The sequence below is a fragment of the Thunnus thynnus genome, chromosome 5 (genome assembly GCF_963924715.1).
Source record: "Thunnus thynnus chromosome 5, fThuThy2.1, whole genome shotgun sequence".
Taxonomy (NCBI): domain Eukaryota; kingdom Metazoa; phylum Chordata; class Actinopteri; order Scombriformes; family Scombridae; genus Thunnus; species Thunnus thynnus.
Window position 1 is genome coordinate 15,785,579 of NC_089521.1, and position 24,799 is coordinate 15,810,377.

The window sequence follows — 24,799 nt, forward strand, 5'->3', positions numbered from 1 at the left end:
TGTTGCTCCTCTGTGACCAGTTGGACCAAGAGATCTAATCCTACATTCTTCGTAATAAAATCGTTACCCTGCAGTTCCACTGAAGATGTAGCCTGTGTCTGTGTAGTATTACAGCCGCTGAAAAAATGCAGAACCATTAGCCGGTGACATTGATCCTTTCTTCCCTTTATTTCCAATTTTCAATAAAGAGTATGCATGAACCGTCCCTCTCTGCACGAAATGCATACCGAATTGCATCTGTGTCTGCATCTATTTGCTGCAGAAGGTGGCACAGTGCAAATTTCCAGATCTGAGATAAGTTTATTTCATTAATATGTCTGCTCAGCTAATTCATATGGATTCAGCAACAACTATCCTATAGTGTATAATGACATCCATTCTTAATTAATTATTCCGGCAGTGTTTCTTTTAGCTTTGTCTTTCTAAAGCAAGTACTTCATTCTTTAAAGTAAGGACACTATTCACATTAAAATGTCCTTTACAAGTCATGAGTTAAAATTATCTTGAATAGAGGGTGATTGCCTGGGACTGCACATAAACGCAGAGAAGATGAAACATTTTACCCTCCATTGGCTGTAGAATGAAATGAAGTGGTATCAGTTCAACATGTATTTAACCCCATGTATTCTCTCTCTGTCCATCTCTGCCTGGCTCCTCTCAGTAGCACATATAAGATCAGACTGTTAGTAAGATACCATGTGACAATTTCTATGTAACAACACAGCATTAAGCTTTTTTATTGATGTGCCTCCGTGTCAACAGTCCCCTACTCACTCCTGTTCTGCTCTCACATTTCCACTGGAGACATCTCTAATGGTATAGCAAAATGCTGATTACATTTACAGCCTGTTAATGCACACTTGTGCTCAGGTGCTCCGTTGGCTCTCTATAGGTGGCTTAGTTTGAGTGTCCTTTTAATTCTTTCTCTAGACATTGATGGCAAAGCCAAGAGGTTGTTTTTGTGTTTGTTATTGTTGATTACCTCATTGTTGTTGGCTACTTGGCTGAAATAACCCATTGTATCTTAGCAAGGCTCTGGCACTGCATGCCAGGAATAAAGACAGGAAATAAAAGGAGAGCAGTTGAAAAGAAAGCAGAGAATTCCCCAAAGGTGCTGCAGAATCGCCGTCTGTGAACAAAAAACGTTTTTCTATTGAGATCAAACACTTGCACACACACACACAGACACACACACACACACACACACACACACATTCAAGTATGTACATACATATCATATAGACTTGTGGTTGATTCATTATATAAATCAATATTTTTTTTCCTGCAAAATGCAAGATTGAAACATATTTCTTAGGACATTATGTGCAAGACAGTTGAGCAAGAATAATGAAAGACGTGCCACCACCTGGAAGGCTGTCATCGTTATGCATAAAAGATTATCAAAGATTACCAGATGCTTCACCTAAGAAAAGCACAGGCATCCAGTTTAATGATCAGTTTCAGCACAGACAGAAACATCCATTCACTAATTCATGTGCTGCTGCTGTTTGTGTTTCTTGACAAAACGTTTGCCTGATATCTGCAGACAGCTGGCCAGTTAGTCTTGGATACTCGGAAGGTAGGCGCTCAGGCTGAATCCAAATGTTCGGACTTCAACGCACTTGCAAACTCGCAGACTTCACAGGCACATTCCCAAGAAGTCTGCAAGTGCCGAGGGTTGTCCAAATCCATAATCCATCAAGTCCAAATTGGGCCTCAAGAGGAGTTTCTCTGGACTTCCAAGGTGTCGGCTTGTTGTGCAGACTTCACAGCAATATGGATGTGACTATGTAAAAGAATTTGTAGAATCATGTAGAGTCTGCAGGGCTAGATGATATTCCGGCAGAAGCATTGAAAGCTGATGTCGAGACCAGCGTGGCATTGCTCTACCCCCTATTCGTGAACATCTGGGATGAGGAGCAAGTCCCATCAGAGTGGAAAGAGGGCTACCTCATTAAGCTCCTGAAGAAAGGTGACCTAAGTTTCTGTTCTTACTACAGGGGGATAACACTGCTGTCCATCTCAAGCGAGACTTTCAACAGAGTCCTCCTGAACAGGATGAAAGACACCATCGATCTCCAGCTCTGAGACCAACAATCTGGCTTTTGCAAGAACAGATCCTGCACTGACCAGATCACAGTGCTGTGTATTATTTCGGAACTGTCACTGGAGTGGACCATGCCTCTCTATATCAAGTTTATTGGCTATGAGAAGGCGTACGACAGTGTGGATAGGCGGACCCTCTGGAGACACTTAGGGGTGCCTAAGATCACTAACATCATCAGCAACTCACCGATGCCTTCCAAGTGCAGACAGGAGTGAGGCAAGGATGCTTGTTGTCACCTTTCTGGTTCCTGTTGGCCATAGACTGGGTCACAAAGACATCCACAGCTCAGAAGAGGAACGGCATCCAGTGGACACTCTGGACACAGTCGGATGACCTTGACTTTGCCGATGGCCTGGCCCTTCTTTCTCACACCCAGCAACAGATCCAGGAGAAGACTAACAGGGTTGCAGGGAGGTTAACATGGTTGCAGGGAGCTCAGCTCACCTTGACCTCAATATAAGGGAAGAACAAGGTCCTTAAGGTTAACACAGCCAATGTTACCCCCATCACGCTGGAAGGTGAAGCACTAGAAGAGGTGGAGACCTTCACTTACCTTGGCAGCATTGTTGACAAACTGGGTGGAACAGATGCCGACGTAAAAGCCTGTATTGGTGAGGCAAGGGTAGCTTTCCATCAGCAGAAAAATGTCTGGGGATCCTCAGATCTGACCACCAACGACAAGATCAGGATCTTCAACATCACTGTGAAGCCTGTTTTGCTGTATTGATCAGACACCTGGAGAACAACTGTCACCACCATTAAGAGAATACAGACATTTACCAAGACCTGCCTCAGAAGAATCCTACTAATTTGCTGGCCAGATATTATCTGCAACCAGTACCTGTGGCATTGATCAAGACAGCAGCCTGGAGAGGAAGAGATCCTCTGAAGACGCTGGAAATAGACTAGTTACACTCTTCACAAACCTGCATCCAGCACCACAAGATATGACCTCTTTTGGAATCCACAAGAGAAAAGGAAAAGACCAAGGGAAAAGAAAGACCAAGAAACACCTAGCACTGTGACCTGGGGGCAGACGTGAAGAGATCAGGCCATACATTGGGACAGCTGGAGAAATTGGCCCAGGACCTGGGATGCCCGGATAGCCTTTGTTGGTGGCCTATGTCCAAAATGGGGCCGCAGGCTTTAAGTAAATACGATATTTACTTTTGATGACATTTGCTTTTTTCACTTTTGTTGGATAAGTTTATGGATGTAGTGATGTCTGACAATGCACACGCAGATTATTCATTCATCCTGAAGGCTTAATAATTTGAATAGGTTATTATAATCTGCCAAGATAGATGGACATAGGTTGGTTTTTGTCCATCTACAATGTGACGGTCCTCAGTTGAGAATATGAATATAATATTTGCAATGTTTAGCAATTCATGTAACTGGAATATTTTATGAGCATTCTGACCAGACTTGTTGTGGCAACCATGTAATGCAGCAGATGCTGCACATATAATGCATAAGTTACCAATATTGAAGCCATTAAGAACCACTCGGAAAAACACTTGAAATAAGTTACAGCATCTGTAATATCAATTAATCTCCATGGAAACACTTGAGGTCTTAAGTCCCGTCTGATAGCACCTTTTATGACTTCACGCCCAGCATCCTCACAGAGATGAACACGTTGTGGTATGTGCGTATATCAAAAATCCTTAGTCCATAAATCCAGAGAGTATGTATTTGGATTCAGCCAAACTGTACAATTCAGAATCTGCACACTGTTCAGTCAACTCCCAGCATTTCAGCACTCATAACCAGAGAGGATGCCTCATCAAAAAACACAAACCCTGTGAGCAGAGTGCAAGAGAGATTTAAATAGTGGTTATCATTTGATGTAATTCTTGTATATATTATATATGTTACAAATCAGTGTTCAATGGTCAATGTTTGCTCTCAATTCAGTGTGATAGTAATGTCACTGTGACACTGTGGTATAAGAAATCCTATTCCTAGGCAAGTTGAACTCTTGAACTTGTTTATATCTGAGGGCTGTTTGCTGACCTCTGGGGTTAGCTAGAGATATATTTACCTTAAGCCTATTGTTTGAGAAACTGTCTTAAGCCTGTTTTTTTAGAAACTGTGTGGACAGGATGTTTTTGTTTGAAGTTATTGACTGACCATTAGGTCTCTGTCAGATCTGTATGACCATACTTGTTTGTAAGAAGGTATAAAAGTTTGTGGAAGTGTCCATTTAGGGACCTAACTGCTTTTAACTTTGCTTCTGGAGAGGAATAAAGCTGTCTTGTTTGTGTTCGCAATCTTTAAAGAAAGGGCTGGCTTTAGGTAAAGGGCCGGATAAACAACATGCTTTTTCTCCAAAAATACAAGATAATTGTATTTTTGTTTTGTATTTTTGTATTTGGACATTTGTATAATTGTTATTGATTGTGTAATGGATTGTACAGTGTCTACAACTGCTTCAGCAAGTAACAATGTTTAATGCTCTCTTGTGTCTTTGTGTGTTCTTGAGTGAGCCATGCAAAAATTTTCATGACAAGAGTCAGCTGCCACCATTAAATTCACTATAAGATTGCCAGAACCAGCTAGCCACCTGGAGTCACAGCAGTCCTGTAAACTGCAGCAGGTGCACGTGTAGTGCAGCTATTCACTACACTGTTTACAGGACTGTTGTGACTCAACACAGCCATATAACCAGCTATCATCTATGATACTTTATGGCAAGTAATCTTTTTGTGCATGTTTCAATAATAAATGATTTTCAACATTTAGACATTTTACACATTGTGCAAAAACAAAAATTAAGCTAATGAATTCACTCTTATCACCCAACCCTATTTACATGCACACTAACACACACAAACATGCACACATGCCCACAACTCCTAATCCCATTGCCAAGGGACTTTCCATAATGTGCTTATGCACTGTAAAGACACTCATCAGATCACTAGTTTCACTTTCAATGAGTCACATGATTCTAATATATGGACAGACAGGCAAGAACAGATACAGCGCAACATACAGTAGTGTAGTGAAAGACGAAAAGACAAACAGAAAAGCAGCCTAAAAGTCTGACAGACAAACAGAGAGGCAGATGACAGATGGCCAGACTCTGACAGTTTGAATCTTTTATGGAGCAGTCAAAAGTGACTTGTGTGGACTCTGAGTGAGCAGGAGATTACACTAGAATAGTCTGCCTGAAGTAGGATTACATTTCTCCTGCTGTGTTTCAAGCCTGGATCAGGAGAATGAAACCCCATGCAAAGATCACACCATGCACCACTTTTCCTTTCCAGCAGGGGAGAGGGGAGAAGCAAGGCCTCATGTAGGGTAAAGCCAAAGTCTGATATGGCTCTATCCTCGCACCTCCCTTTTCAATGCATTGCTTGTTACGTTGGACAGTGTTTTTGTTAGCTAATTAGTCTGAAGTATTGGTATTGTGTGTTTTTTTTTAACAGAATGTATGTCTTTGGACTGATGGGGATGATGTTTTCAATTGAAATGTCAGATTGCAATTTAAAGGAGATCTCAAAGATCACATCTCTATGTTAGATGTATTTTTTACCGTTTGGTGGTGGTGAAGTAGTGAAGTCAAATAAACAGTGGTGGTGGAAATGTCAAGTGCTGCTAAGTGTTGAGAAAAGTTGGACTTCTTTGGAAAGTTTTGACTTTTGGTCTTTAGTTTTGTGAACTCCACTTTGTTAAGAAGTAGTCCTGTGATTGAGCATATCTGAAATTCATTATGGCGTCTCATAATGGCAACGGCATACAACTTGTCGATTCAGACTAAGCCAAGTCCATTATTGCATAAAAATGTTGCTCAGTCCTCTGTGCAACTTAAGGACTTAGGACAGTTGCATTAGCAGTCAATACCACAATTTGTTCAGACTGTTGGGCAGATTATTTGCAAAACTGTGCTTTTTTTCATTTGGATCATGCTTATCATTTGTCATTCATCATATACAACTCCTCCAAAACTCTATTTCTATGATTGGGGTAAAAAGAGACAGCTTCCCAATACTGCTAATGGGTGCCATTCATCTCTCAAGAGAGGAAAGGAAGACACTGACATAAGTAGTCAGCCCCACTACCCTCTACCTGCATTCATCCTTATTCTCCATTTGATTCTCTTGTTGCCCCTTTTATTGAAATTTCTCTCTTTATTCATTCACAGGAGGCTTTTTGCCTTTCAGAAGTATAAGAGTGTGATGTAGATCATGCTACAAAATGAAAAAGCCCTTACAAAATGGAAAAAAAATTACCCACCTGGGCTGGTATATGTCCTCCTGAAGTCTAGAGATCTGAGTTTGTCTGGTCATGAAAGTCCAACAGGATCTTAGCTTTATCATTCTGAGCCATCCTTTTTGGTGTCTCTTATTGGGAGAAACCAAAGTAGACAGCTTGTAGGGCCTAGCCCTTACTAGGTGCCTATTTTTTTGTGCAAATGTCTCATATATTTGGTTGCGCCATATAGTAAACATTGTTCCTGCTACTACTTTGGACTGAACTCTCTCAGTGGCATATTATAACTGTCAGCAACCATGGTCTTGCCTATTGTGGTTAAATTTTGCTTCTGTTGACCTGGTGCCAAGTGTCTGCTTGGTAGGATGGTTGATTATTTGCCACCTCTTTTATCTGACCATGTTCTCCTGTAGAGAATTGGCTCTCCAAAGCACCCCTCTCTGCGAACATTCTCCCTTTCGGTTGCTGTTTTGAGATTTTTTTCTCAGCTGTTTATTTTCAGGAGCCATTTTACTGACGTACTTGTGGATGCTTCATGTTTCATTCAGGACACTGGCCTTGAGGATTAGTAAGCCTTCATCTCTCTAGTTAACATAGAGTCTGTGGGTGATGTTACTTGGATGAAATTCTCTGTGCATTATGACAGGTTTCCAAAAGTGATAGAAAAATTGTTTTTAATGTTATTGATGTTTAAATGATTATTATGTAACCATCTACCCAGCAGCCTTTCATAGAGTGAGAGTGCAAGAAAGCATGCAAGGAGAAACTAAAATTACAACTTAATTATACTTATTTTATTGCTGTTTCGTTGCAGGAAAAAAACAATATAAAAACATCAAAAATACAATAACAATAACACTGAGCCAATTGCCATAGTTTTAAGTTTTGCAGGCTCTCTTCTTCCAGCACACGAGCACACCGTCATTAATTTGTAGACAGAGCTTTTTTGAGAAGTGCTTTTTAAGCTAAAACTAAACCAGGCGTAGATATTGGGTTAGATTTTTGATGTCATCTAGGACTACACTTGAAATAACTAGTTGTTCAAAATTCATAATTTCTGGTTTCTGGGTCCTGATATCATCAACTCCCAGGTCCTGTCTTTACCAGCTGGATATCTAATGACAGGTACGGCTTATGTGATGGCTTTGAATCTTGTTCTGTCCACTAATCTGACAGCTGAGTACCTGTCTTACTTACCTATGACGGTACTTGGATAGCTTGTGGAGCCCTCAGCTTCTTGTAGCCATCTCTTTTATCCAATACCTGCTATAATAATAATAATAATGATAAAACTTTATTTCTACAGCACATTTCATAAAAAAAAACATTCAATACAATGTGCTTCACAAAACATGAAAAAACAAAATGCTAAAAACATAACAGAAAGGATTAAAAAGAGACAAATCAAAGAGAGTTGTTCGATAGATTGATGGGTTGGTTGATCTGTGCATGTACAACCAAGATTTCACTGGCCAAAATTTTTTTGCTATGACTTGTAACTACCTGTATAATACAGGATTGTCACTGTTCAATGTTTGAGTTGATAATATGGGCCTTTAATCGGATGGTTATGAGTCCGAACTGGATTTAGTGGTTCAAAGAATAAATTACTTTAAAATTTAAAAGACAAGACATATTACTGTCTCGTCTTTTATTACATAGCTTTTAAACTTTGATGAAAATGAATGTATTTAGGATATGAGATTGAACAAATCAAGGAAATGTTGTGGACCGGCAAAATACATACATTAGAAATGTCAAAATGTCACTTGCAGTGGTGGCAATGTCTTCAGGCAGATATAACTTTTCTTATAACAGTCTCCTTAGTTTAGGGCAGCTGTAGATATTAGCTGTCCATCCAGTGCTTTCTGGTGAAGATCAAGTCAGGCTCCAGTGGTGCCCAGTTCATCATGGGCGTGGGTTTGCTTTTAACTCTGGTGGGGACATTTTTTGTCAGACAGCCAAAATGATTGTGTATGTGTTCTCTATCACTGTTTTCTCTTTCATAGGCACATGTGTTTCACACACATACACACATAAAGAGCCTGACTCTGCAAAATGTTTACTTTACTGAATATGCATTTGCTGACTTGCCTGAAACCAGACTTGTATCATGATATTTTTCAGATTTTTTTTTTGTATACAAACCTGTAGGTAATGTGCTGCTCTGTAACTAGCTGCTGTAAGGTTTTAAAACCTCTCCTGAGATTCTGTCCTTTCAGTTTGGGGATTGGGGCGACACAACTCAGGAGTTTCATGACAGAGCCACAGCGATGCTCAAACCTATCTTTAAATCCTCTCAAAAACTTCTATTTGTATTATTTTTCATTCAACTTATGGATAGATCTTTCACAATGACATCAGAGCTCACCTGAGAGGCTGCAGTTCACCTGTTTGTGTGTCTCTGTGCTGCTCAGGCTGCTGCTTACAGGATTTACATCATAAAATGATGCCTGACAGTCACAAACAAATCAGTTGGACAAGCTGTGGCTGATTTAGCTTATAAATAATGTTTGTATCTTAATGACACATATGCAATAATAACTCTGCTCTTGATCCACTCATGGAAAAGGGGAGAGATGGCATTAAATAGTAAATATTCCTCCCACTAATTTCAAAGATTAATGTTTGGATTGATTACAGAACTTTCTTGTTACCTAAGTTCAACTGTTGCTGATTCTTTGGTTCTTCTTTTAAAAAAGGACCAGATTTGCTTAATTTGCTTTTGGGAGGAATTTTCACCAACAGTAATGAAGTAGTTTAATTAAATGGTGTGTCTGAGCAACAATCACAAATTAGTTAACAACACCTAATGCCTGAAATTAAATAATATCAAATGATCTTAGTTTTGGCCATTGAAGTCGTCTTCAATTCTGTGACATTTGGAAAGTTTAAACTATAAATACTAACCACTTCAGATTCTCTTTAGTCAACAATGCATACAGCTTGAGGATGAGAGTTACCAAATCATTAGTTTGAGTATCCCCCATATCCTGCTCTTTCACTCTTTACCATAATATCACACTTTTTTGCAAAAAACACACAAACCTGGCAACTCTGCAGAGATCTTACCTTTAACATTAAGTGGAGTGAAAGCAGCTAGACTGTTTGAGATTGGTAAGAATATTGGTAGGGACAATCCAGCAACATCTTGATATTGTTAGGGGCATCTCCCTACTGTCCATACCCAAATCTAAGCCCATGGTAGCAGGTGTTGTATTTTTCCTGCTGTGATGGTGACTGGTTCCTGTTTTGGGGGATTGTACTGTCTGCTTTCAGATGTGTTACTCACTGAGCATCTGTGGTGTGATGATTGTTTCTCCCATATATTTTTCCAGTACTGCTCAGTTTCAGCTCTTGGTGGATCTGCTATTGCACCATTACTGCACTGCAGCTGGTATTGCACTGTAGACTGTTCTTTCGTGATCAGAGCATGTGTCGTTTTGCCTGTGTTTCTCTGTTGTGTCTTACTCTGGCTGGCCAGCACTGTGAACAGTTGTTTAGCAGTCTCCAGGGCCTCAGTCACGGACATTTCATTGTATTTAATCAGTAGCTGGGACCTGGTCTTCATTGTTATACCTTAAGTTTTTCAAGGAGACTGGTTATATCTTGTCTTTCAGATCAAACAAATTTTTTCCATGTATGGTGGTTACAAGGACTGTAACATCTCTTTAGTTCTAATCATTTTCATCAGCTCTATTTCATGTTTGAATATTGATTCACTAGTTGTTTGATCAGTTTGTTGATACTGGTCTTCCTATCCATAGTGACTGTGTATGCCTATAAACAACCTATCCATGGTTCCTGTTCATGTTTACTGTATTTCCTATCATAGAGCTTTTTGTCATGTAGCATTCCAGCAGATGGTTTTGTGCTCTTTTCTATGAATGCTTTTTTCCAGTAGCTTCTTATATTAACCTGCCCTGGTTCTATAAAATCTGATATGAACCTGCACGTATGTACCTATATATGTGCATGTATGTGTGTGTATTTTTCTCTTCCTCTTTTCCTCTGCTATTATTTTATGTCTCATTTTACTTATTTATCACATTTCATATATTTCATCATATCTCTGCCTTTTTTGTTCCTGTCTCTCTGCTTCCTCTCTCTATTTTCCTTCCCTTTTCATCCATATGTCATGTCTTTCTCCCTGCTTCTAACTTGAGTCTTACATGCTACTGTGGTTTGACAGTTCCTCCAAATACACTCACACTCACACACACAGATTGACATATGCAATGTTATATCAGTGATTGGTGGGCATCTCTCTGGAAAGCCTCTCACGTCGCCAGTTTGCTATTTTTAGCTTCATTCACAGTGGCAGAAGGGGCAGAAGACGTGGCTAGCATATTCCTACCTCCATCTGCCCAAAACACCGCACTCTGCTCAAGGGAGCAAAGAGAGAGATAGGAAGAGATTTGACCCAGTGTAACACCCTGTCCCCATATCTTCATCTCACTTCCCATTTATCCCTCTTCCTTCCTAGCTACTCCTCCATCTGTCCACCCAGTCCTGCCCAAAGATAGATAAAGCAGAAATAGCGAAAAGGGTCGAAACAAGATAATTTTCTCGCATACCTGAGAGCAAGGCAGGCAAAGCAAGAATGTGTTTTGATATCAGCCATACCAAACCACCACTGTCCTTACAGAGAACCATTTGTGAAACAATGTAAGAATTTCCTTTATTAAACCCTAACTTGTATATGCTGGAACCAGCTTGTTTGTTTATTTTGTGCAGATATTAAATGTCTTATATTGGAGGAAAAAACAAAGACATACAACAAAACGCTGATTGTTTTGTAGCAAGAGAATTAATGTTGTTATTAGCACAGTGTGTACAGATAGTAATAAATTAAATCATAAAACAATGAATGTTCACTAGAGGATAGCCAGTTCTAATTTAACTCTGTGATTGGTTTATTGATCTGCTCACCTTTTGGGTTAACTCTATTTTAAAGCTTCTATTATTTGTCTTTCCCCCCTTCTTCATTGTTTTTCTGTCTTTGTTTTCCTCCATCTCTTTCTTTCTGAGTCTAGTCTGGGAGAAGCCTGGGAATTGACATAGACATTAATATTAGTCCAATCAGACTGAGCTTTTGTTACAGGTCTAGTCTAGATATACAGTATATTGTGTTTGTGCAGGGGGAACACCTCTCTCCATTGTAATATTATATCTATAGTCTGAAAGGAGAGGACACTAGATTTTAATATGTGATCTCTTTTCTTAGGCACTGGACGGCCGATGTGGCCTCCACCAATAGATGAAATCCTCTAATTGAGTAATATTTTATGAAACTTCAGCTGTCTGTCTGAGCAGTTGAACTTGAATTGTATGTACGGTCACAAGCTCTTTCGGAGAGCCTTTGAACACAATTCTGGCAGTCAATATGGCAATACTCTACTTTCTACCTTGCTACCAATAGGAAAAGGAGATCCCATGGCAATTTACACACTTCCAATAAGCTGCAGTACAATAGTTTTCTGCTACATTCCCCTTAACAGCAGGGGAGATCAGCCTCTACTGTTATATCTGTAGTGAAATGAGTCTCTCTTAGCAGTAGCTCAAGGCTATACTAGAATGGTAAAATGTCTCGTTTTTTGTTTTTCCTGCTGTCTTATTGTGGTCCTTCTTTACAGAGTCAAATAAATGAAATAATTACAACTTTGTTGCTTTTGTTGCAGCTAAAACCAGAAAGCAAGCTTTGCAAAGAACCTAATTTCGCTTGTTTGTCATCTTATGGTTTTAAATTATGGTGATCAACATTTAGGATCTTAAAAGGGTTCATGCTCAGACTTAGGAGGAGGGTTCTCCTTGCTAACAGAAGGTCAACTCATAGTTTTAGCACAGTGCTACATTTTTACAGAGATAATCTATTTTATTTTCCTAATCCCACTGGAGCTGCCTGCTTCTTCACCTTAACTGAATTTAGCCATGGATGCACATTGTTCACTCAGAGGTTGTGATTAGGAAATGTTATGAAAGGAAAGAGATACATTAAAATTTTGATTGTGAAAATATAACAGTTTTTTTCCAAATATATCTAATTATTAGTGAATCCCAAGATGCCAAAGCAACTAGTTTCACCTGCTTTTTATATACGTAATAAATTGCTGGAAAATGACTGACTCTTGCTAGTTGTGTACTGTATGTACAGTGCATTCAGAAAGTGTTTTTTTATGTTGCAACTTTATGCTACTCATTCATTATGCTCTTCATTTTTTCCATCAATCTACAGTCAATACCCCATATTGACAAAGCAAAAACAGGATTTTAGAATTTTTTGAAAATGTATTAAAAAGGAAAAAACTGAAATATCACATTGACATAAATATTCAGACCCTTAACTCAGTACTTTTTCAAGCACCTTTGGCAGCGATTATAGCCTTGAGACTTCTTGGGTATGACACGAAAAGCTTTGAACACCTGGATTTGGGGATTTTCTGCCATTCTTTGCAGATCCTCTCAAGCTCCATCAGGTTGGATGGGGACCGTCTGTGGACAGCCACTTTTTAGGTCTCTCCAGAGATGTTCGATCGGGTTAACGTCAGGGCTCTGGCTGGGCCACTCAAGGATATCCAGACAGTTGTCCTTAAGCCACTCTTGCATTGTCATGGTTGTGTGCTTAGGGTCATTGTCTTTTTGGAAAATTAACCTTTCGGTCTGAGGTCCTGAGCACTCTGGACCAGATTTTCATTAAGGATATTTCTGTACTTTGCTTCGTTCAGCTTTCCCTCAACCTTGACGAGTCTCCCGGTCCTTGCTGCTGAAAAACAACCCCACAGCATGATGCTGCAACCATCATGCTTCACTGCTGAGATGGTATTGGGCAGGTGATGAGCGGTCCCTGGTTTCCTCCAGACATGACGCTTAGCATTGAGGCCAGACAGTTCAATCTTGGTTTCATCCAACCAGAGAATCTTGTTTCTCACAATCTAAGAGTCTTCTGGGTGCTTTTTTGCAAACTCCAAGTGGGCTTTCCTGTGTCTTTCACTGAGGAGAGGCTTCTGTCTGGCCACTTTGCTATAAAGCCCAGATCAGTACAGTGTTGCAGTGATGGTTGTCCTTCTGGAAGTTTCCCCCATCTCCACACAGGATATCTAGAGTTCAGCCAGAGTGACCATTGGGTTCTTGGTCAACTCTCTTACCAAAGCCCTTCTCCCCCGCTTGCTCAGTTTGGCTGGCTGGCCAGCTCTAGGAAGAGTCCTGGTTGCTCCAAACTTCTTCCATTTAAGAGTTATGGATGCCACTGTGCTCTTTGGAACCTTTAGTGCAGCAGAAATTTTTGTAGCCTTCCCCAGATCTGTGCCTTGACACAAGCCTGTCTCTGAGCTCTGCAGGCAGTTCCTTTGACCTCATGGATTGGTTTTTGCTCTGATATGCATTGTCAGCCATGAGACCTTATATAGACAGGTGTGTGCCTTTCCAAATCATGTCCGATCAATCAAATTTACCACAAGCAGACTCCAATTAAGGTGTAGAGAAATCTTAAATTTCAAGTGTCATAGCAAAGGGTCTGAATACTTATATCAGTGTGATAGTTCAGTTTTTAATAAATTTGCAAAAATTTCTGAAATCTGGTTTTTGCTTTGTCATTATGGGGTATTGCGTGTAGATTGGTGAGAGAAAAAATTAATTTAAATTATTTAGCATAAGGCTACAACATAACAAAATGTGAAAGAAGTAAAAATAGAAGTAAAAATTTAGTAGCATGAAAGTTTCAAGAAAAATATTTCCAAAGCATCAAAATACAATTTGTCCAAATATTTGGACAGTACAAAACAACAATAATATGAACATTAACACAACATTAAGATTGATATATATTCATTATATTAAGATTGATATATATTAATTATACATACAGTATATCCTATGCGTGTGTGTGTTTGTGTGTGTTTGCCTATATGTTAGTTTGTCTTTGTCTTTATGAGTATTCATATATCTCCCTTGTGACTGACGTTAACTGTAGATCTCGTTGGCATATTCAGTCTCACCTGTCAACAGTAATGGAGCAGAGGACTTTAATCGATATTTGCTGTGTGTGCTAGTGTGTGTCCATGTGTATTTGTGTGTTTAAACATGCATAAACACACATAGTGTCTGAGCCAGGCAGAGGAAGAGAGGACCTGCCCTTCCCTTCTGACATATGTTGAATATATTTAATCAAGCTGTGTCTGTTTGTGTGTCACTATATGCTCACATTTATGCTTGGGAGTGTGCACTATAAACAGGTCACATGTTGCTTCCAGATTGTAGCTTCTGTAGCAAGTTCAGCATTTTCCTTATGACTCCAACTCCCCACACACAGTCAATTTTGAAGTCAATCTTGAGAAGCAGCACAAAAATGGCTTGTCACTCACGATCTTACCCTTTATTCTTTCACGCGACCTAGACTGCTCTCTAGTTGTGTCCCCTCTTGTCATGTTGTTTGTAGTCAGCTTATTCTTAAATAGGATGTTGTGTGTTCAGAAATATGTGTGCACTGTGTGTGTGTGTGTGTGTGTAACAGCTAAGCAATCACACCTGCACAGGATATGTGTGTATTTACCATGATTTTGAGCTGCATGGATAAACATTTCACTGTAATAATGTGAGTTTGTGTGTGATGCAATGATATGAACTCAAATGTTCACTGCAAACTGAAAAAAATCCAACAGAAACCCAGCTATACACTCATTTTGCAGTTTATTACAAAGTTTATTTAGTCTAGCACCTTTCACAGAGCAAGGTCACAAAGAGTTTCACAAGAGTAAAATTCAGGTACAAATATAGCTAAAACTAATGCAGCATAATACAGCAGCCTTGAAATAAATCCTACTTTTGTGAAGGTTATTATGTTGAATTTTTGGTGAAACTGAGAGGTGCTGATTCAACTTTATGATCATTTTGAAGCCAGTAGTTTGCGGTGCTGTTGAACAGTATCGTGTGATACTGAAAGGTTTCTAATATTTGGTCTGGCCTCGCTGATATTAAATGAGGTGGATGAAATATGAAGGTAGGATTTACTGCAGGCCTGTTGTATTAGTATGTATGTATTAGTTTTAGCTAGGTGTACCTAATAAGCTTGTAACTGAGTGTACATAAGAGTACAATTCCTGGTAAACTGAATGCTGTGTACCATGTTTTTAACATATTTGCATATTGTATGTAAGGCACTCCCCAGGAGAGTTTTGGCATGCAAAATAATGCAAAGATATCCATTCATTTGAACTGTACATATTGATGATACAGGTGTATTATTAAGTTCTATTATGGCCTTATTTTACTCTAGCAGCTACATATTTTAGCGTGTTTAGGCAGTCATTATGTAAAACATACAACATAAACATTAAAAGCTGTGAATGGCAGGGAGTATCATTTCAACAAGGAGACATGCAGGAATGTGAAATCACATCCAAATTCTTTATCTATGTATATTGTATATGGAGGTTTTTGAGAAGCATTAAGGTGAAGGGTCACTTTAATTAGCAACACTCTTTCAATTACACTTTGACATTATGCCCAATAGCTTTACAGTGTCACCTAACGGTATATACTGCACATATGATGCTTAGTGCTGTGTGTATATATATAGGCTGTGTTTCTAGTAATTTTGATGAACACCAGAGGCTGAAATTTTTAGGTTGAATGAAGAACATTAGTGTTGCCGAGATATCTTTCTCATGTGGGCCACTAGTTGATTGTGAAGTTGAGGCAATACACTGTCTCTACTTCAATTTATTCTTTTAAAGAAGAGACTGACTAGTTCAAGTAGAAATCCATTGCAAAGAGTACCCAGACAGCATTTTATGGATAGATAACCAGAATGACAAAGCAGGACATCACCACAGTGACAGTCCTGATATATGGGAAAGGTTACGTTGGCAGTGATCTGAAAAAGAAAGAAATCCTGAATTCCTTGAAAAGCACACAAGGGATATTGGCAGGTGATGTCTCAGCATTGTCACATGGGTTCAGAAATGACTCCAGCAGTTACACTTGAGAAAACAATCAGGCCCTACCACAAAAGAGTCTACAACTCTTACTGATCTTGTCATTTCAGAGCTTTACCAGGTGACTCTGTGCCATGACAGCAGTGGACAGGTGATACCATCTGGGCTTTATCTACTTTGTGACAGCCAGCAGCACTCCTCAGTTAAAAACTGAAGACACAAATGAAAGTTGAGAAAGAAAAATCAAAATTTGAATCAATGCAATTAATAACATACATCCTGTCAACCCTAATTAGGAATAATCATGAAAACATAATAAAAACATAAATGTAACACCTTAACAGTAAAATAAAACAAATCTTAAGTTTTTTTCGAAGAGTGCCAGTCTCATAATTAAACAATGTTAAATAAATAAATACACATAGTATATTATAAGTGTGACCCAGTGGGAAAGGCTTGATCAACATCTGAAAACAGCATTTTTTTGTAGCTGTTATTTTGCAGCATATTTATTTTATGTTGTACAAACTCTCTGGCCTTGTAACATTTAAAATGCGTAAATTAATAAGTTTAGCTGAGAAAATGGAAAGAGTGATCAAATAATGAATTTGCCCTCAAAAATTGAAGTAGGCATCATCAATCAGTTAAACAGTTGCATGATTACACAAATGGGCAGATATACTGAGAAGCATCTAAACACAGTAGTGGCTGATGAAATTTATATCCTCAAAAAAAAAAAGCTTCAACCAGTCAGCTATACTGGCCAGTTTGAAAATTTCAAGAAGTTTCCTTGGCAACCAGCTAGGGTGCACTCCTCCTTGACACACTGAGAGTAACTGGATGATGATATGCAAATTTAAGGAAACAGAAGCTTAAGTGAAAAAAGGCTGAGAGGCAGGATAAATCTGCCCTGTGACACAAAAACATTTACTTCTTTAAAATCTGTTTGGAATGCATATTTCAAGTTAACAGTGTGTTTGCTGACTGCAGACAGCATCTGTCTGACGTGACTGTTAAGATGCAGGATAGTCCTCTGTGTCATGCTGCCGTGGTCCTGCACAGGAGGATGCAGAGAAATATAGTGCAGGTTTAAAATGCACAGTGTGTAAGGGAAGCAGAGACAGACAGGAAGTTTGGCATAGACACAGTGGCAGAGAAAGCTGCTGCAGAATATCTTTGTAGCAACACCTGTTTGTACAGTAGGTACTGTATGTTTGTGCATGTGTGTTATGTGCTGCACAGTATGTGTGCATTTTAGTAATCATGAAGGTGTTATTCCATTCTTCACTGAGTTACCATTAGTGCCTCAAGTGTTAAAATTTCCATTTAGGGATCAAGCATTAGCTCATCAGGGTTGTTTTAAGAACCAAACCTTTTTATTTCCATTTGTAGTTTTGATTCTTTGTGTAACAAGTTAACAGATATTAGTTTTTAGTAATAATAACACTCGATTCCCATATGGAAATCTGCAAGATTCACAAGATGACATCCAAAGGAAAGTTCAAGAAACTTTAGAGGTCATCCAGTGCTTGTGAGTGAGAGTTTGTAGTGCAAACAAGGGCAAATGCTGAATGTGAAGTGGGTGCCAGTGGCCACTGACCAGCGATTACAGCCTTCTAGCTCTTTACAGATTCAGGTCCAGGGTTCTCTGCAGATGAAACACAAGCTTCCTCTGAGTCTCAGCAATTAAAGCTGCTCAGTTTGAAGCAGTCAGAACTACACATCTATAATCTCTTGCTCTCTCACACTCTCACTAATTCACTTTCTCTGTTTCTCTTTCTGGTCTTTCTGATCTCATTTCTAAAGCACTCTTCCTTCTCTCTCTGTCTGTCTGTCTGTCTGTCTGTCTGTCTGTTGTCTCTTCATCAATTCTCAAACTGCAATCTATCCCTTCCTAATGAAAGCAGAGAAAACAATAGATTTTGTCTCTTTGTGTCCTGGAATCTTTACCATGGTAATATTGTTGTACTGTAGATATTTAAAGTTGAAGAAACTTCAAGAAAATACTTCAAATTGCACTCTGTAGCTAGGTCTGACATGATAGATATCTCCTCCCTTGGCTGGTGTGATGGTGTGACTCGTCAGATGAACTCTTGGCAAACTGTTCAAACATGGAACTAACCTGCTCGTTAATAATATGCAACAATTGCCTACAGACAAAGAACATGGAGAGTTGCAACTCTTATAAGATATGGATACACTTCTTTGTCATGATCATGAACTTTTTCGTAATTGACAGTCTCAGGTGTTAGCAGGCTATGGCATAACACTAAGGTACACATGGCCATCATTGTCACACATTATTCTGTAAAATTACTGTCATTTTTGCAGTTTCTCTAGGCCATAATTGCTTTGTTAGTTGTTGTCTTGTAAGGTAAGATAGACGTTAAAACCCAGGATTCATGTTGTACTGCTTCTATAGTGCTTAGCAGGGATTACCCACACACACCTCAGCTTTCTGCTCTACTTTCTTTAACATGCCACTTCAACACAAATTAAACTCAACTGTTCGTATCAAATGGACAGCATGAATCACGCACCATTGTCCATAATTAAGGAAAGTCCGGCCTCAGCATTTTTTGTGTGAATGGAGTGTGTAGTGTGTGTTCACATGGTGTCTTTCAAGGTGTTTGAATCTTGATGATAGCCCATTAATCCGAGTTAATTGAATCAATGCTGTTTTCCCCTCCTTGTCTCAGGAGTGTAGGATGGTAATAGTTCAGATGTAAACCCTTGGGTGGCATGTTCATTTTATGCTACGGGATTTGGAGATGGACTAGACAGTCCACTGTGTGTAGACCCAGAGTTGGTTTCCTCTAGTCAGCAAGGCTTAAGATTAAAGAGAGAAGCTTGATCATGGTGTTTAAATGATAATACCCCATATCAAACAGATTCTGAGTTAACTGTAGAAAGTGAGCTCAGCTTCAGTATGTGATTACCAAAAGGGGTCAGACTGTGTCATTCTGCAACAAATGCATGTGGATATTGACTGTGATAGGCACAAATGGAGACATGCTGTGTTTATATTAGTTTGTCCGTAGCCAGATGTGTCCTGATGACGTGTTCACTTGTAACAGCAATCTTCATGGTTGACTTGCCACATGCAGTTATGAGAGAATGAGAAAAGGATGGCTGTTGTGTTTTTAGCGGTAAAGGTTTCTGAACATATTTCACTCATGTAAGAAGAATGATTATACTGAGCCATTTTGTTTGAAATCAAGGAGTTAGTTTCTCCATGCTGCATCAAATGATTTTTACTATTTAAGTTTAAAGCTACCATTGCTGAAGGAAAGACATAAACATAACCCTATGAACAAATGCATGAAGTTTTACTCAACCAAACCTCAAATTAAAAAAAAACAAAACAAGAAATAAGAAACAGACATACTGTACTATATGTGGCACTAGATATTTACAAAGCAGTGCCTAGGAAAAAATAGCTCTTGCCTTTTCAGTACTTGATAAAAAAAAAATGAGATTGATAAATTTTGGCAATGATCCCTTGCTCAGCTCTTTAGCTTACAGCCAACAAGGCTAAACAGAGGAAAGGACTTGTGAAGATATTGGCATACTCCACTTTAGTGAATGTGTCTGCACTATACACACCAGTGAACACCTAACAAACTTGGGTTTGGGGTGGTGTAACTTTTAATTACATCACCCCAAACTGTAACTGATTCCCATGCTCCATTTTAATTTGTCACTTAATATAAAGAATTTAGTTTGTGAGACAATTACTGTTCATCAGTTTAACCTCAAGGTTGAAGAAAATATTCTCTGCACTACAAACAAAGCTCCAGTTTATACAATTTAAACACACATATTGTTAAAGAAAAGTAACGCATCTACTTCAGCATAATTCAACTGAAAATCTGTTAGTCATATTACAAATGCTATTAACTTGTTCAAAAATGGTTTTAGTTAGGTTTAGGTTTTAGTCACAGCATAAAATATTATTAAACCCTTAATGAAGCAGAAGGGCATTGTTATTTACTGCTATTACTGATGAATATGTTCTTCAGCTCACTGCATGCAAGGTCCCCTCTATTGCAGTGAATATAACGTGTAGCCTGATGCCACTGACGTCATGTTTAATATCACATGGTGTGGTGTTTGTCCTCTGATACACTCTGGTAGTCTTCTTACAAGAGCGTAAGATAAGCTTTCCTTGGGTTAAAGTTGATTGCTGCCTCAGGTTGTGCATTTTTTGTAAAATGATGTCAGTAATATTTTTAACAAATCGTCCATATTAAAGGACAAAATATACTGTTGGTCCGTACACTCCAGAACAACACATGGAAGGGTTTTCTGATCTGATGTCCCTATTGGCAGGACGACATAATTTGTCTGTGCCTTCCAAAACGGTTACAACCTGTTGCACATATCCATAAATGGCTATCTGTTCCGTAATCTTTTTTGCTGAGGTTGTTCACTTTGTCCACTCATACTCCAGATCTGATTCAGGCTTGAACATGTAGGGATGTAATTCAGATGTTGCTGCTTCAAGTCAAGATGAAGTGAAATCCTACTACTGTTTATTTACGTAGCTTCTGAGGATAGATTGTATATAAATATGGATGTAGTGAGGTGTGACATCACTCATTGGTTTGCATTGGAGCCAGTTTGAAGCCCAGAGTTGCCATCTTTTCCGTTTGGAACCAGGACCTTCCAAAAAAAGAAGGATGCCTTTCATGCCCTGGAAACAAAGCTTGCTACCTCAGACCAAAACAGACGCTAGCTTATCTGGGCTAATATTAGCCTCTTTAGCCAAATAATGCTAACACGACAGATATCGTTATCAAGTAACATTGAAAGTACAAAAATATACAGTAGTCTGATTCAGTGCAAGTCCTAGAGGTTTTGTGATTGAGACCATAATGACCTTTTGAAAAAAATGATTGGCTTAGTATTTCTATTCTATTTTCACTTTTTGAAGGGGGATCTATTGGAGCCAGCATTTCTTCATGTTCAGAATAGGCAGAATGATCATTTTTTCACTGAATCACATGAAAATACATCTTTGGACTGCAGGTCTTCTTTAAAGCCATCGAACAGATTAAATTTGTGGTTGGTTGAAACATGCAAGGGATGTGGAGCATTTTTAAAAAATGTTGTTTATCTAACATCTTTATTTGTAGCATATTGAGATAAACATACTGTAGAGAGAAAGAGACAGAGAGGCAGAGATAAACAGACTCAGTAAGGGGGAGGTAAAAAGAGACAGAGAGCGAGTCATTTACACATCAGGCACTAACGTGCTACTTCTTGCTGTTCATTCATTATAAATGGCTGCTTTAAAGGACCAGTGTGTAGGATTTAGTGGCATCTAGTGGTGAGGTTGCAGATTGATCAAATGAATACCCCTCCCCCTCCCTCTCCCCTTCCAAGTGTGTAGGAGAACCTACGGTGGCCGTGAAACCTGTGAAAAATGTGAAAGTTTGGTTTGTCCATTCTGGGCTACTGTAGAAACATAGCAGTACAACATGGCGGTTTCCATGGAAGAAATCCCTCTCCTTGTGCAGATATAAAGGGCTCATTCTAATGTAACGAAAACACAACGATTCTTATTTTCAGGTGATTATACTAATATACTATCTATACTAATTAAAACATACTTATGAATATTATATTCCATTTCTGCCGATAGATTGCCCTAAATGTTACATGTTGCCCTTTTAACCGTGCCATAAAATATGGAGGGCTGCAAGATGAAACGGTATTAGTTTATATGCCAGTTGCTGAGTCTACTCCTACAGGATCATCAATTTACAATTTTACAGTTTACAGTTTCATTTAGCAGACGCTTTTATCCAAAGCAACGCACATCTGAGAGCTGATACAACACAAGCAAGGATCTAGTTAGGAGAGAACAACATGAGCAAGTGCCATAAAGCTAAGTTCAAATCCAATAGCGTGTAGGTGCCAACAGGCAGTGCACAGAGGCAACGCATAGAGTACATAGAATGAATAGAAGCAGATTTTTTTTTCTTCATCAAGTGCAGAGGTGTTCGCAAAAGAGCTGGGTCTTTAGTCTTTTCTTAAAGATTGAGAGGGACCCTGCGGATCAAACAGAGTTTGGTAAATCAGACAGAGAAACATATGCACCTGTTATCACCCTGGGCTCAATCCAAACAGAAGGAAAGTCATAGAGCAGAGAGCCAGAGAAGGATCAAGGAGAGAAAGTTTATTTAACCACTCTGTCAAATAAACCCAAACCTGTTAGTAAAACTAGTGCTATGTATTACTCCTTTAGGGCACTGGTTAGGACTCTTAGCTCTCCCCTCATTCAATAGGAGGCTCAGCACTGTTAATTAGTGTATATGTCATCTGGGCAGCGACAGCCAGAGGTCTTGGGAGATGGAGACAGGCCTGTGTGAGAGTCATTACACTCCATCATCTCAGCACTCCTCTTCTTCTTTCACTTCACTTCACCACTACGCTTCACTCTCCTTTCTCTTCTCTGTCGATGCATCACTACTTGCTAAAAGGCATCAACAATGCCCTGTCTCTTTCTATTGTGACTGGACGCCATCTGTGTCTTTGGAGATACTATAGTCATGTCCTGCTCCATGCATCATCCTTGCTTGCATAATTATGAACGAACACCCACAAACAATACATCTTAATTAGGAAGGCACTTTTGGGCCGTGTTTTGAATTGAGATGTGGAATGACGTAATCTGTGTTTGTGTGTGTGTTTGTTTCCCCTTAGTCGATGTATTTGCACTTACTTGTGTTCACATTGGCTTGTATTTTTTATTTCCCTTTCAGAGAAAATCACTCAACCCATAGCCTGAACCTTGAAAAATCTGTCTGAGTGCAATGAATTTTGTTTCATTTCTATGGCATTACAAATCAGCATACTAATTTTGCTCATAAGCATGCAGGCAGAACTCAACACCAGACTGGTTAACCCTTTGAACCCATAGATGCAATTAGCACACTCCATTTTCTCAGAGGCATAGCTCAAATAAATCTGGACACACATACAATACCGGTCCAAAGTCTGGACACACTCTCTCATTCAAGTGAATGGGAAGATGTGTCCAAACTTTTGACTGGTACTATACATGATACATATTTTGTTATATTAAGCGTAACTTATACTTTTCTGGGCTATGAATATATCCTATTTCCCAAAAAATACACTCCTTCAACTTCTTGCCTTATAATCCATATTTCCGTCAGTGTCAAAGTAATCCAGTGACAGTTGATTCTATAGCAACATTACTACTTACTTTATCCACCTTGTGGAAACTGTAGTTCTGAAACTTAGAAGTAGATTATTATAAAACAAAGAATAACAATAGGACAAAGTCCATTAATATGATCTTTTTTTCAGTTTGCACAATTTTGTTTGACATTACTAAGGCTCAGAATGTCCTATCGTCTCTTCGTTCTATTATATTATGATTATTAAGGTGTCACGATTCTCCAAATCCAAAATTTGATTTGACTTTCAATTTAAACATTTTTTTTTAGCACTGACAGCTATGCCATTGTTAGACTATTGAGTCTTGATTTGTAAAGATGAACTGATCAATGGTTTTATGCCCTGACAACTGTTATTTACATTTTCAAATTCCACTCTAAAAAGATAAACTACATGGTATCAACTGTGATATAACCGCTGTATTTTTTTGGGAATGTACCACAAGACCATATGGTCAAATTTAAATAATTTATTTAAAATGTAATAACAATAACTTATTTCACCCGTCAATTGGGAGCACACTGTTAAACACAAAAACAAAAAGAAAAGCCACTAGATGGCAGAAGGGTACTTTATAATAACAGCTTGAGTTTCCTCACTTCCAAAAAGCTGCAGGTTAGGAAACTAAGTTTAAGTTGTGTTGCACTTTTTAGAGGATCCCTGTGTACTCGTCTCACAGTTGGCTGTACATAGAGACCAATGTTATTTGTCCAGCTCGGGGGAAGGCTCAGTTTGGTGAAAATTAGGTTGTAGCTTGTTGTCTACCGTACAATGGCAGGAAAGAGGCGTTGTTTGTGTTTTAACAACATTTCGCTTGTGAGTTATTGATCTGGGAAGTTCGAATCTGTCAATACATTTCTAATTTTACAGAAGTGTTTAGCATAGCCTACAAACTGCAGCTTTTCTGTCAATGACGCAGTTATTGTTTACACAACTCACGAGAAAGGGAAAATGTTGCCACACCAGGGAAGCTGGAGGATTTTCCAGTTCTGTTGTTTCTCCATCATCTCCGCCTCCAGCAGTGGCCATTGTGTCTCAAAAAGTAGTGCAGCTGCAGGCTACCGGTAAGCTACGCTGTGTTGTCTTTGAAATGTTGTTTCTTTTCTGTCTTCAGATGCACAAGTGGGCGTGGGTGGAGAGAAAAAAAAAACTGGGAGAATCGCTGATCCTGCTTTTGATTTCGAGGGTCGAGAACACTAATTTCAATCGATTTTCAATTTAGAATCCAAATCGTTACACCCCTACTAGATACAAAGTCAACTGGGTAGGTGAACAAAACAAGAGTTTTTATTTTAAAGTTTATTCTTTCAACAGACTGCACAGTTGC

General features: G+C 38.9%; 1 protein-coding gene across 4 annotated transcripts in view; it reads left to right on the plus strand.

Moving 5' to 3' along the window:
• shank3a (SH3 and multiple ankyrin repeat domains 3a) overlaps nt 1–24,799 on the plus strand; it is a 174,517-nt gene that overhangs the window by 19,365 nt on the left and 130,353 nt on the right. The window lies entirely within an intron of this gene.